Source organism: Anopheles merus, chromosome 2R, assembly GCF_017562075.2.
Source record: "Anopheles merus strain MAF chromosome 2R, AmerM5.1, whole genome shotgun sequence".
In the NCBI taxonomy this organism is placed as follows: Eukaryota; Metazoa; Arthropoda; class Insecta; order Diptera; family Culicidae; genus Anopheles; species Anopheles merus.
This window is the reverse complement of record NC_054082.1, coordinates 8590868-8603866: the sequence shown is the minus strand read 5'-3', so window position 1 is coordinate 8603866 and position 12999 is coordinate 8590868. Positions and strand designations below refer to the sequence as shown.

The 12999-nt window shown below is 44.0% G+C and overlaps 1 protein-coding gene across 6 annotated transcripts in view; it reads right to left on the bottom strand.

Moving 5' to 3' along the window:
- LOC121603582 (protein tincar) overlaps positions 1-7411 on the bottom strand; it is a 90774-nt gene extending 83363 nt beyond the window's left edge. For 2 of the 6 annotated variants that reach the window (XM_041932522.1, XM_041932526.1), the window contains exons 1-2: positions 7316-7411; positions 5643-6137 (exon numbers count right to left, since the gene is read on the bottom strand). The gene's annotated coding sequence lies outside the window, so the exon portion shown is untranslated. Of the gene's footprint in view, positions 1-5642; positions 6138-7259 lie in introns of all 6 variants that reach the window. The other 4 variants (XM_041932524.1, XM_041932523.1, XM_041932525.1 and 1 more) reach the window with 4 other exon arrangements.
- Between the last annotated feature and the right edge of the window lie 5588 nt (positions 7412-12999).

Genomic DNA, 12999 nt, shown 5'->3' with positions numbered 1-12999 from the left:
TGTGAGGAAGTGAAGATAAACATAGTGGGTCTGAGTTGATCGGTACAATATTGTGGAATTATTATCATTTTACACTAAGCGGGTGAAAAAGGCATCCAAAGGGAATGAAAGAAATTGTTGGAATGTTTCGATTTGTTTTAGATGATTTAAAGGCTTTTTTAAATGTCTTCTTCTTCTTGTTTGGCTCAACAACCGATGCCGGTCAAGGCCTGCCAACCCACTTGTGGGGTTGGCTTTCAGTGACTTATTGATTTCCCCCCATAGCAGGATAGTCAGTCCTACGTATGGCGACACGGTCTATTTGGGGCTTGAACCCATGACGGGCATGTTGTTAAGTCGTACGAGTTGACGACTGTACCATGAGACCGGTTTTTTAAATGTACGGTTTGATAAAAAAGAATAAAGAGAAATAAACTCCCAAATAACAAAAAACATACTTCAAAATCAGGTCACACACTAGAGGTGAAACTAATCATATTTCATACAACCCGTTGACACTAATCTGCTGCGTACAGGTTGGTTCAATTTAGATTTCAATTTAGATAGAACATCCTGCGAAAGGGAAAAACGCAGCACCACATGGTCAAACGCACTGCGACCGACCATAGGGAGTTGCCAGTGATTCATGGTTGAACGGAAATTGATCAATTATTCTACTCCGCTGCCATCAGAAACCAATTTGTAGGGAAGAGAAACTCCAGTGCAAGCAGGGGCTTCAGGATTAAAGGATTAAATATTTCAAACAACGAAATAACTTTCCTGTTATTTTTGGACTTATGTTTCAATGGAAGAGGTTAGTAATAATTACTAGGCAAGTGTAGTATAACTTTGCTGATGCCTTTTCATGCTTTTAAAGTGCCAACCCTCGAGCGCCGGCGGAATAGTCGCTGTCGATGAGCTGGAAAATGCATGACTTTCATGCTAAAAGCCAATACCATCGCGTGTACCATCAACAACGGTGGGCTAACATTCGCAAATATTCACACCTTTATGCTTGCCACATGCCTGGGGCCAGTACCCGCCCCCACGATTGTGCTTGCTTGTATCAAACACAAAACAATGCTGCTCGTCTATTTCCAGATGCAACATAGTCATGGCAGAACGTTGCCGGAAGTCAGGAACGATCGATAATGGCACTGGCTGCAATGTTACCCATCGGAGTGGTTGTATGCTTCCTGCCCGTTCGATGGTTATTCATTTGCTCAATACGAAAACTCCAAAAACAAACGCAAGCGAAGCGGGCGAAACGGGCCTATTGGCAGGGTGGCAGTTTTTTGCGTGACTTTGCAACGGAAAGGTGGCAAAAACACGAATATCTCCCAGAAGGTTCCGATTGCTGGACACTTCTCCATTTAGATTCAGGATGCTTTTCGATATCGGAGCTTACGGTGGAGCCATTCAGGTACGGGGCACTGCGGGAGGATGTTTCATTCATGTTGGATTCTCTATCATTGACGCTATTGTGCTGTTGCACTATCGCATGGAATCGCCGTCATCCTTGATGTTCGGTTCGCGCGTGGGGCAAGTCATGGCATGACCCTTTTGGAACGTCAAAAACAACCTACAGAATGTTTTTGGGCTGGACCATCTCGAACGAGCTTTTGAAAAAATACAAAACCATTAGTGCCCGAATGAATGGTTTAGATTGGAACTTATTGCAACATCCTTGCGCCTAAATGTATGCATTGCGCTTTCTGTAACGTGCTTTTTAGGTTGCAGTGAAAGCCTACACAAAAGCACTACATCGATAGCAGAATTGATTAATTCTTCAGCAACGCAAAATTGCACTCAACTCCCGGCCGCAGCATACTTCACTTAATGATGCGAAATGTTGAAATTAGCTCAGCTTAGCCTTTCAACAAACGGAGCGCAACAATTGATAACAGCTCGTGTTGGCGGGGGGAGGGAGGCAGTTGTCAGCGGGAGTTTAATTAGTCACATTTAAAGCAATGTTTCGATCGGCTTCAGCTTGTCACAGTACTTCTCTTCCATACCTTTTCCCTGCATGCAGGAGGAATGCATTCCACGCTCTGCTAACAGGCACGTTCAGCGCTGCCAATAAGAGCACAGCGACACAAAGAGTGTATACCTTCAGGCGTGGAAGCATTGCAGCACACTGTCCACGAGTGATACTATTCATCCATTTGTTAAATTCCATGCCAACGATAATCCGCCTATCGAAAGCATTTTCACGAACAAAACACAGGCACTCTGTTGTTGTGATCGAAAAACCTTCCACTCAGACGGCAGGACGGGTTGTGCAAAAGCTTACTGTCCTGATAATGTACGTACATTGTGGCACTTTTTAGATGGTTTCCGCTACGAAACAAAATGCAACGAGAGGTACGCACACATACGGGCAGATGCAGATGCATTATTCCGGTGTTTGGAGCTTGGCTGCAAATTTGTTTCCGTTTTGTTTGTAGCGTCCTATGCATATGTTGCGAACCAGTTGGGCGGATATAATCGGTGCCTAACTGTGGATGGATGTAGGCTGTTGAATATCGTTATTTTTTGCACGTTCACTGCTTTTTAGCTTAAAAAACACACGAATATATATACATAAAAACTGAATCCTGTACAATTCGAGAATCCCCTGGATTGGAATATAAAATGTACGCTAATTAGTTTTTGCTAGTTGCAAGGATTTTTTTGTGAGTTTTCAAAAGGCACGTTTGGATCGTATTGCAAACTGTGATGTGGATGTGTTAAATGGAATTAAATTGCTGACCATCGTAAATGGTTGTTATGTGGGATTGGAATTTCCATACAAAAGCGTTCACCCAGTATGACAACAAAGCCTAAACGGTGGAACAAAAGCAATTTAAATCATTTCATGCGAAGCGTTTCAGGGGAAGATTTTGAGTTTTTTTTTGTATTTACTATCAAAACGAACATTTGTTCAAATCAACTAATTGCTAATCGATGATGCAAAAGTCCTGTTATTTGTTGCTGTTTTAATGGTGTAAACCGGCTCGGTACGTGATTTTTATGTTTTGTGATTGCTCCTTCTTGTTCTAAAAAACTTTGTGTGCCTCTTTTTACAGTATGCACTGCAATTCACTTCCTCATAGGATGAACACGCTGAATTCACGTTCAATTAAAGCCACCAAAATGATATCAATGTCCGTGCCATAACCATAACTTGCTTTCTCGCATTTCCCTTATCGGCTGCGAAGATAATCATTAGCGCGTAATGTGAATCGTAAATTTCGCTGATCCAGCGCGGAATCACGCTAAGAAAATCCTTCGTCTGCCTGTTCTGTACGAACTGTTAAAAGTTGTTATTCGCATTTTTCGGTCGTTCACCGCTCACTGCTCATCGTCATCATCATCGTCATCCTCTTTGTACCGCCTTATCGCCAGTAACATGATTGGCTCTCCTGTTTTATCCAATACTGGCTGCACAGTTATCAGCAGAGACCGATCGGCGGGCGCGGGAAAAAAGCCTCCCGTAAAGAAAAGCGCTTCCCACAGCGCCTTCACACACACGCGCGCATGCAGGGTAAATGGTAGCTAATGATGGTAAAAACTATAGCAGTACCGTGGCCCTCCGAATGGGCCTCTAAGCTTCCATCCCCGTAACACTGGGTTAAAGCACTATTGCCTTGCAGCCTGCACGACGACGACGACGACGTGCTAATGAAACACATGTAAAAGTGCCGGTACGTGATTGCAATAGTGAAGCTCGTTCTGGGGTTCTTTTATTTTTTGTGCCTTTCCTTCCACACCTTCAAAGGCCGGGGTACCAATCTGCCGGACCAATTTCCTGCACGTGGAAAGATTTCATCCAGCACACGCTTCGGACTCATGGGCCTTTTTTGCATTGTTTTGTTGGAGCCTCCGGTATAGCCTCCGTGTGATACCCTTTTATGTGCCTGTGTGTGTATGTCGGGTGTTATTTTCCCTTTCAATGGAGCACACCGAATGGTAACATTTTGCTAGTGACTCCTTTCATTCGGACAATTTGGGAGTGTGTGGGAGTTTCTGTTTTGCCAGCAAACATCAGACGGTTTGGGAAGATTCCGCCTGACGTTGAGCTGAGGACAGTGAACAGTGGCGTAGGTAGGGTGAGTAATCGGGTTCAACATGAAGGCATCATGGAACCCTGGGACTAGTTTTCCACCGAACTATTAGCAAGTGGACGTGTGTGGGTGTGGGTCTTACGGTTTCCAAGCAAACAAGTATTTTATTTGCTTCTTTATTACACTTTGGCAATCCCTGCTTGGTTCTCTCAGGGGAATGTTGTCGGAATTCAAATTTGCTTTTGGTTAAAGTATTGTCTAAATTTCGTAATATTTTCCAGAAAATCCTTTGCTCGTCAACACCGCCTCCCCTTGAAGAGAGAAAAGTTTACATCCACATTAAATAGATTCACACACAGAGAAAAAGAGAGTCAGCAGAGATAAATTATTCAGTCCAATCAGTCACGGAATTACGCTGAATCGTCATCCGTGCGAAGGAATGCGTCATCCCGGTCAGGTGGATGGATGGAAGGCAGTAAAAACAACACCGTAACCGAAACCTCGCCAGTAATATCGTCCCTGAGTGGCTTAATATAATTTACCGATGGAATTCAGGAGGAAATGAATCGAGCGGGGCGTGCAGAAGGGAACTGCGAGATCATTGGCCACACCGGCGAATAGGGACACTATTACCGGAAAGTGGTTTCGTCCGCTTAATAGACCTTTCGCACGGAAGCTGATGGTGTGATGCTGCGAATGATGAATTCGATGAAGCCCTCTCTCACCTGACGAAGAATGAAGGTTTGGAACACATTTCTGACCTAATTATTGTACGGTGCTGGTTTCTTTTGCCAGCAAGCGAACTGGTTTGGGACGAGTTGGTAGGCGAATAAAACATTTTCCCGCGAATTAAGAGCTTATACGTTGTGCGCAGTGTGAATAATTCTATGAATGAAATTAATTGGAAATTAAGCGCCTTAAGAGCATTTTCAGGTACAATATTTATTGGTCTTCTGAATGTGCAGCAGAGATTGTTGTGATTGAGCGGAAAAACGAAATCCAATCCGAATAATTTATGACATCATGTCCGAAGCCTGATGCCGAATAGAGTTTAAAAATTGATCATTTTCCACACATTTGCAGTGCCCATTAACGTTTCAATTTGTTTTTAATACTTTCCGTGCGGCGTCCAATGATGTTCGCAGTTGACAAGTTTTGTGTTGTTACAGCTTGTGTTTATTGGCAGTTAAACGAGACAAACGCTTCACAGTGGAGCAAGGGGATGCAAAGGGATTATCATATACATTTAATTAAAATGGGAAGCAATAAATCGAATCTGTGTTTTGTATGGCTCCATTCAATTGAAGTATTTTATGACGCTGGAACATAAATTTGCAATTACAGTGCAGTTGCAATTGAATAAAAAAAAATATTGAGGAAGGCAGTAGTATTCGTGGGAACAGATTTGGCACTGGATGGTTGGGCTATTTTTGGACGCATAATTAAAACCGTGCAATGTCAATGTGGTTCATTTTTTCTCATGGATTTGAAAATGCATTCGATGACCTTGGCTAAAATTAGACCTAAATAGTTTGATGGTGTGAAGGATGTTGTCAACATGGAATTAAATTACGATTTCAAAAGGGTCTATTAAAGAAAAATGTTACATTTACTTACGTTATTAGCTTTTTTAAGTTGACGAAAAGAGTACCACAGTTTTATAGCAACACTTTTTGTAGCATTCTTTTTAACCTTTTCACGTGTCAATAATTCACTAACGTATAGCTACTATAATAAGGACTCTAATTCTTGCACAAACATTCAAAATCACACACACTTTGAACTTCACGCTTATATTTTTTAACAGGTTTATTACACTGTTTTCCTCTTCAAGACAATTCAAATTGCCGAAAAAACACACTAAATTATTTGATCTCCAGTTTTCACGCTCACAATCACACGTACCTGTAATGGTCACACTAATTACGATACCTTCACTTAATTGTAACTGACACTTGTGCACGGTAGCCGATATTCTTGTTCGCTTCCGTTCTGCAAAACAACTGCAACAAACTCACTACACGATGACGCACATTGACGCACGTGACGCTTCCTCGCTTCCAGAAGGGTGTAGCAACCCAGCGGGGGAAGGTGTTGCGGTCTATATGCCACCTGCAAAGAAAGGGGGAGGAAAGAAAATCGATTCTCCGAAGGTCAGCACCCGGTGTCAAACAAAATCGCAAAACACTAGAACACTTGACACAAGACACAAGCCCTTCCTGGGTCGATCCTGGGGCCACTTTCGCTAACACAGCAACCCGCGAGCACATGGCAACGGCCAAACTTCAGCAGAAAGCACACACCACCATCGTTATATAGCACACCACTGTGCCACCGGCGCTGTATCCGTCGCCGGGGCGTTTGGAAATTGGATGTAAACTTCCTTTCGAGCGATCAGGTGCATCGGAGCAGAAAATGAGGCAACTTTCCAGTTTTCTGCCGTCTTGAGAATGCTGGAGAGGTTTATTTCAGCGTGTTTTGTATGGTAGAATTTTTTCGGGGGATGGTGGTTGCCAATGCTGCGTCCGTTTCCATACACAACTGGGAGCTGAGTTTGGAAACTTCACACCGCTGAACAACCGAAAGCAAGACGCGTTTCCCTCAGTTTGTTGTCAGCTTGGCTTCACTCAATTCGGCTCGGAGGAAAATCACTCATAACATTTGCATAATCTTTTGCAGGCCAAAAAGGGGAAATGTTTACGCGTTGGCGTAAATATTTTTCACACATTTTTTCGCTTCGGCGCTTTGCCAGCGCGACGAACGATTCACGGGACAACGTTTCCCATCAAACGATAGGGCTAATTTAACGATATTTCCGTTTTTTTGCACATCTTTGCTTTACAATCATAAACACACAGCACACACGACCCGCTCAGGTTTGCATCCGGTCAGCGCACATTCTCTTTGCCGCTGCCCTTGTCCGCCTACTGCCAGGAATATACATTCCATCAGGCGGATGCCAAAGTAAAGGACCGCGAATCGTGGCAGAAAAACGCACGCGGAAACAAATCTTGCCCCACTGCCGGGGGAAAGGAATGTGTCCGCGCGTTCGCTGGAATCCTTTTGCGTCGTGACAGAACGACAACACACTCTCACACACACCCACACACACACACACACTGTGCACGAATCAAAGGATGCGTTGATTTCGCTTGAACGGCAAGAAGCGCGCGCGCACACAAACACAAATACGGCCGGCAGAAGAGGCAACCACCGGCAGTATTGCACACTCACCCACTCACTCACCCAAACACATACACAGAGGGAGATACACCAACCGATGAAGATACCTTTTGTGAATCGAAGGACGACGGAATACGCTGTGTGGGTGCGAAAATGCGCTTTGCACTTTGCACGCCCGCTCACGAGGGGTTTCCACCGAAGAATGAAAGCAAGCGTGCGTGAGCATCGGGGCGAGAGCATAGAACATCGCACGGACTTCGCACAACGGGTACGCCGTTTGCTGGCGAATGGCTAGAATTGGAGTTTGGTGTGCGGTAGGAGGCTTTTAGAACAATAAAATTGTTTGTTAGTTACAAATACGTATTAAATTTTTCTATTGGTAAAAAAAGGTTGGTGTACATCTCAAATTAGTGCCTTTTAGGCCACTTAAAAGCCTCAGAAACAGCATCTGAAATTAACTGAAATGAGTCCTTGTCTGTTGGAGTATAAAAAAAAATCCGAAGAATATGATGTTAATGATTTTAAATTACATTAGCAATAATGTAGCTTTTCTTTGGAATTTTATTTTTCAATCCAGTACACGCTATGTCCATCCTGCACCGCACTGTGCACTCTGTTTGTCTCTCGCAACGCTCTCTCTCAACGCTTCAAATGGCGCGCGCGCTCTCTCTCTCGTTCTCTCCGCTTCTTATCGCCCGCCTACCATGCTGGCGATGTTTTTGCGCGACGCGTTCGGGCAACCCGACGGCTCACATTATGCTTATGCTTGGCGTTCACGCTTTTATGCTTGCCGCTCTACCATCCGACAACCATCGGTACCGCGGGAGCGGTTTGTTGTCGGTAAACAAACCGAAACGACAAGGACGCGTGTTCGGGCCGGTACCCCGAACTGCCGGTTCGCCGGTCCGGTTGGAAGATGAGCGCAAAAAGGTCTCCTTTGTTTTACTGTTGCCTTCAGCGCTAAGCTTCAAATCGGACTTTTTTTTTTGCAAGCGGTATCCTTGGCGTTAGAAACGGCACCGAACGCCCACCGAAAACACGAACAAAACCAGCCGGTTTTCGCGCGAAGGGAGTTCAAGTTCATGCGCATTCATTCTGCATTTTGCATCCTGCCCTGGTATGGAGCAAAATCCGGCATATCGGATCGGTTCGGTCGTTCGAACGGATCCTTGAACCATGTTCCGCTCTGGGATCCGATGAACGTTGGTTTGGCAATTGAGTTGAGGGGAAGCAAGTGCAGGGAGCGAGGATAACCGGGGCGAGAATTGCGCCATCTGTTAAATTGCCGCTGATTTGCTTCGTTTCCAGGAGGGTTTGGGGCATTTTCAGCAACTTTTTAGTGTTGGAATTCGGCCGAAAGTTAGAGGGTACAATACACCCATTTGCATATGCATTAACCAATCGATTCAGCAGGATAGCGGAAAGTTTTGCGGAAATCTCTCGCAAGTGGGTGGTATTGGATTCGTTGAAACAAAAGTAGAATAAAGATTAGTCGTTCAATTACTGAGTGGAAATGAAGCCAACCGCTTTTGGTGCTGGATGTGTGCACAATATTCAATTGAATTCGTAATTTTATTCAGTTTGATCAACCATTTGATAGAATATTGACAAAGTCGATTTTATATGTTAAAACACACCTCAAATGATATTTTTGTGCTGAAATAAAAAATAAAAAATAAGCTTTTTGATCCAGTAACAACTCTGAAGGAGGTCTTTCAGAGTGCCGAAATATTCCCACGTATAATTACGCATCAACTTTCGTCGACCCGAATGCTTGCAGTTCTGTGGCTTCTACTGAGTACGAGTCGAGTAAATTGTGCTAAAAAGTTCTCCACGACGCCTCTCGCTGACACGCATGCAGCTAAAGGATCCTGTTACACTCTCCAGCTTTGCCATTTTGCAAACGAAAAAGTTGCCAAAAAACGAACCGCGACCACATCAATTACCGTCCGTTCCGGTTCGTTCCTGTCACCCTTCATGCATTCTTCAAGAGCATGTTCTTCCAAAGGCTTCCAGAGATTCAGATTACAATGGCATTGGTTGGTTGTACCTGGTGACAACAGTGACATTACAGTCCGTTCAGTGATGCGTAAAACTTCTTCCTTCCCGTGCAACGTGAACGAACGGCGTCGTCCCGATGGCATCTTTCACCATCGCCTTGATGTGGTCCCGCGTTGGTCGCCTTAAGCCGGTTCAAACGACATAATTGCTACTAATTACAAGTTATGCTGCACCCCGTCCAACCCCTTTTCTTGCGTAAATTTGCTCCGCATGCACTGACCCCTTTCTTCCAATTAGAATGCTGCAATCTTCTTTGGTGGTTGCGAGGCTTTTGCAACCTTTGTTGCCTGATTTAATTACAGACCAGTGTTTCAACAACAACCGGGCTGCTAAAGTAACATTTTATCACATTCCACGTGTGCCTTGTGGAAAGGAAGCTGTCGCCACGTTTCGGGGGACATTGAACTCACGTCGCTGAAGAGAGCAGCAGTAGGTCAACGGCGTACTAACGGAACGCCACACGCCTTTTGCGTAATACGCAGGGGAGCGATACGTTGCGAGCGAGTTGGTTTTTGGCGAGAAAGTGGCATTTCTTGTTCTGCGTTTTCGGCGACAAATCCTTCCTTTGCTCCCAGGAGGATGCATTCTGACACAGTTACATACTTTCGGCGTAGAAGAAGCCCGCAGCAGGTAGCCCGTCCGTGTGCGCTACCTGTTCCTTTTTTTATGCGTGTTCTGACTCTTTTTCCTTCTTCCGCCACCCTTTCTCGTTGTTGAATTTCAAACAGCCGTTGAGTGTTCTTGGAAAAAACGGCACGGCCTGCTGCTCCGTAACTGGGTAGGGCCTTCTACCAGCGCTTGTGTCTTTTCAACGCAAGGCGCAGTAGGCCATCCTCTTGACGCCGTTCTTATTTCGAAACGCTCAAAACGAACACGTGCTGCTTTGGAAAACATATTTCACACGTGGATCTCGGTTTTCGGAGTGCAACTTGAGTTGAAGACGAATGTAAATGAACAAGTGCACAATCCGTATAAAAGAGGCAGCAAAGCAAGCTTCCCTCGACGGATGGCAATGAATTTAATTAAAATGTTATCAACGTCCTCAGCACGGGTAAGTGGCGTTAAGCGTGGAGTGACGTTTTTGCTGGAACGGTGAGAAAGTGCATCATTAATGCAGTGGCGAATCTTCACACGTGGCCCAAGAACCAGAGTCCATTTCGTTTTCTCTTCCAGCTCTCCACTCACTAACGGGGTGCTCAGTTGATTCTCATGAAGTTGATGAAAGATAATGTTTAAATTATGCTGTGCGCGTCTGTGGGGGAAAACGAAAGGACCCAGAATGGTGTGTTAATTGTAAGCATTAGCACGCTTATTTCCCTTTTTCTATGACTGAGATTTAAATAATAAAGAGTAATTTATTTTGTAATGAGTAACGAGTGAAGAGTTTCAAAATAAATGAACGGTGGTGCAGTTTGAAGCTCAACTTCAAATACATAGAAGATACATGGAAGATCCGAGAACAGAGCTTCTTCTTTCTAATGTCCTTTCATGCTTCTTCGTCCTAACCGACCTCTCCGTAGGAGACACCTGCTGTTTTATGGGATCCATGGTCAAGCTTCAAACGCTCTTCATCGCTGAAACTGCTTTACAGTCCAATGCAAACAGCAAATAACAGAAGGATCGAACGGCGAAGGATGTTTAAACACATTATAGGAAGCACCTTGCCAAAATTTGATCCAACTAAACAGACAACAAACGAACGAAGGCAAATAAATAATAGCCCCTGAAAGGTTTCTCTTTTCTTTCACCCCTCAGCCAAAATCGAATCGAACTGCAATAGAGTCCTGTCGTAAAAGCACCCGACCGACGTGTAGGCATACGGAGCATATTTTATGTGTTTACGTAGGATCACCGCGACCTCCTTCAGATTGTGCGTGTAGATAGTGTGTACACGGGGCCGGTTGTGCTAGGAAAAAAAAGCTAAAGTCTTCTTTTTTTTTTAAATATTTTGTGCTTTTATTCAACCATCACAAGCATACGAACACGCAGGATCTTCTACCAGGTTATTTATTGGTTTAAGCAAATGGGTGCCACATTTGCAAACCGGCCATGTGCGAGTAGTCCTTTAGACTCTTTAAGCTGCTGCTGCACTGAAGCCTAAGTGTGTGTGTGTGTGTGTGTGATTGGGAGTCATAAAGTGTACGCTTTATGGGACGGGGGAAAATGCGCGTGAAAGTAATAATTGCACACTAAATTGATTCCCATTTGCACGCCCCTATTTGGACACGGACAAGGGGTGCGTGGTGGTTGACTGTGGTTTAACCCTCTGCTGCAAGCGTTCCAGTTGGGTGTCTAGATAATTGCTTCATTTTTCTGCGTTGTTGTAATTGAAGGGTGGAGGGAGTTTTGGACAGGATTCAGTAGAAAAGGGGTGCAGCGAGAGAGAAATTCGATCTGTTTTGGAGATGGAGAAGACAATTTGTAGCAACATGAAGAAGCAATTAGTTTGTCTTTTTAATGGATTGTTTATATTGTGAATTCTTGTGTGTTTTGAATGCAGTATTTGACTGAACATTAACTAAAATGAACGATGTAAAATTAAATTATATATTATATGTTAAATATTGTTTAAGACTATTTAAGGAACATAAAAATGATTATTTTTGCCATCAATACTATAAACATTTACTGGAATAATTCATCCAGTGTTTCAAATATTAAAATTTATTTGTTTCCCACCACCACTTTCCTTCTCTCATGATCCCCTTTCCCTGTAATAGTGGAGCAAAAACGGCAGTGGAAAAAACCGGAAACAAAAGCTTCATTTGAATATGAAGTATTTGATTTAGCTCCGACGAAGTTCGCCCAGGACATCATCACACCAGAAGAAATGAGGAGAGAGAAAAAACGTGCATACATTTTCAAACCGGTGAGCAAGGGAAGCAGAAAGCAGAACAGGGGCCGGACAGCTGTAGAGGAAACTTTACCATCCAACTTCCAACAGCAATGGTATAAATGTAAAATTTATTTTACTCATTCCTTCCACCCATTTCCACCACGGGTGGGCGGCGCTTCCCAGCCGGTTCCGGCTGTTGATTACCGATTGCTTGATGCTGACACACTGGTCGATCCCGCTGCCAGGTGGGAAAATTAAACGAACGGTCTTTCCAATTCCTTTCCATCTCTCGGTGCGCTGTCCGTTTGTACAAGTTCTCGCTGCATTTCCGGCGCTTGTTTTGCGCCTGATGAAGTGAGTGTAGTGAATGGGATGGAATTGGCGCAAAAAAAAAACAAACGACGAGTAGGAAATCAATCCAACCTGTTCGATTAACAGTAAATCAACAGTGAACGCCATTGACACACTTGGTGTGGTGTAGTAAATATGGTGCATTGGAAATTATTAAAAATGCAGAAAGGATGAAAAGCACGACTGATGAGCGCGTTCCAGATGGGTCTAATGTTTGTATTTATGAACGACTTCATCATAAATCAGCAGCGTTTGTGAGTGTTTATCTATCGCTCGACGAAGCTTTGCTCATGCCATTCATAGAGAAGCTACCATTATGCAGTTTTCATAGATAAAACCCCACCAAAAAATAGGAAATTACTTGCTTTATTTCCCGCCAAGTTCTTCATTTCAACTAATGAAAAGCGTGAAAAATGGTGACCCATTTTTCATCTGGAGTTCCACGATACCTGGCATTATTTTACCCTCTCCTTCCCAATTTTTTTTGTACTAAAGCATCTCGTGGAGGGGGGGGGGGGAACGAAACCTTCTCCGCAGAACCGT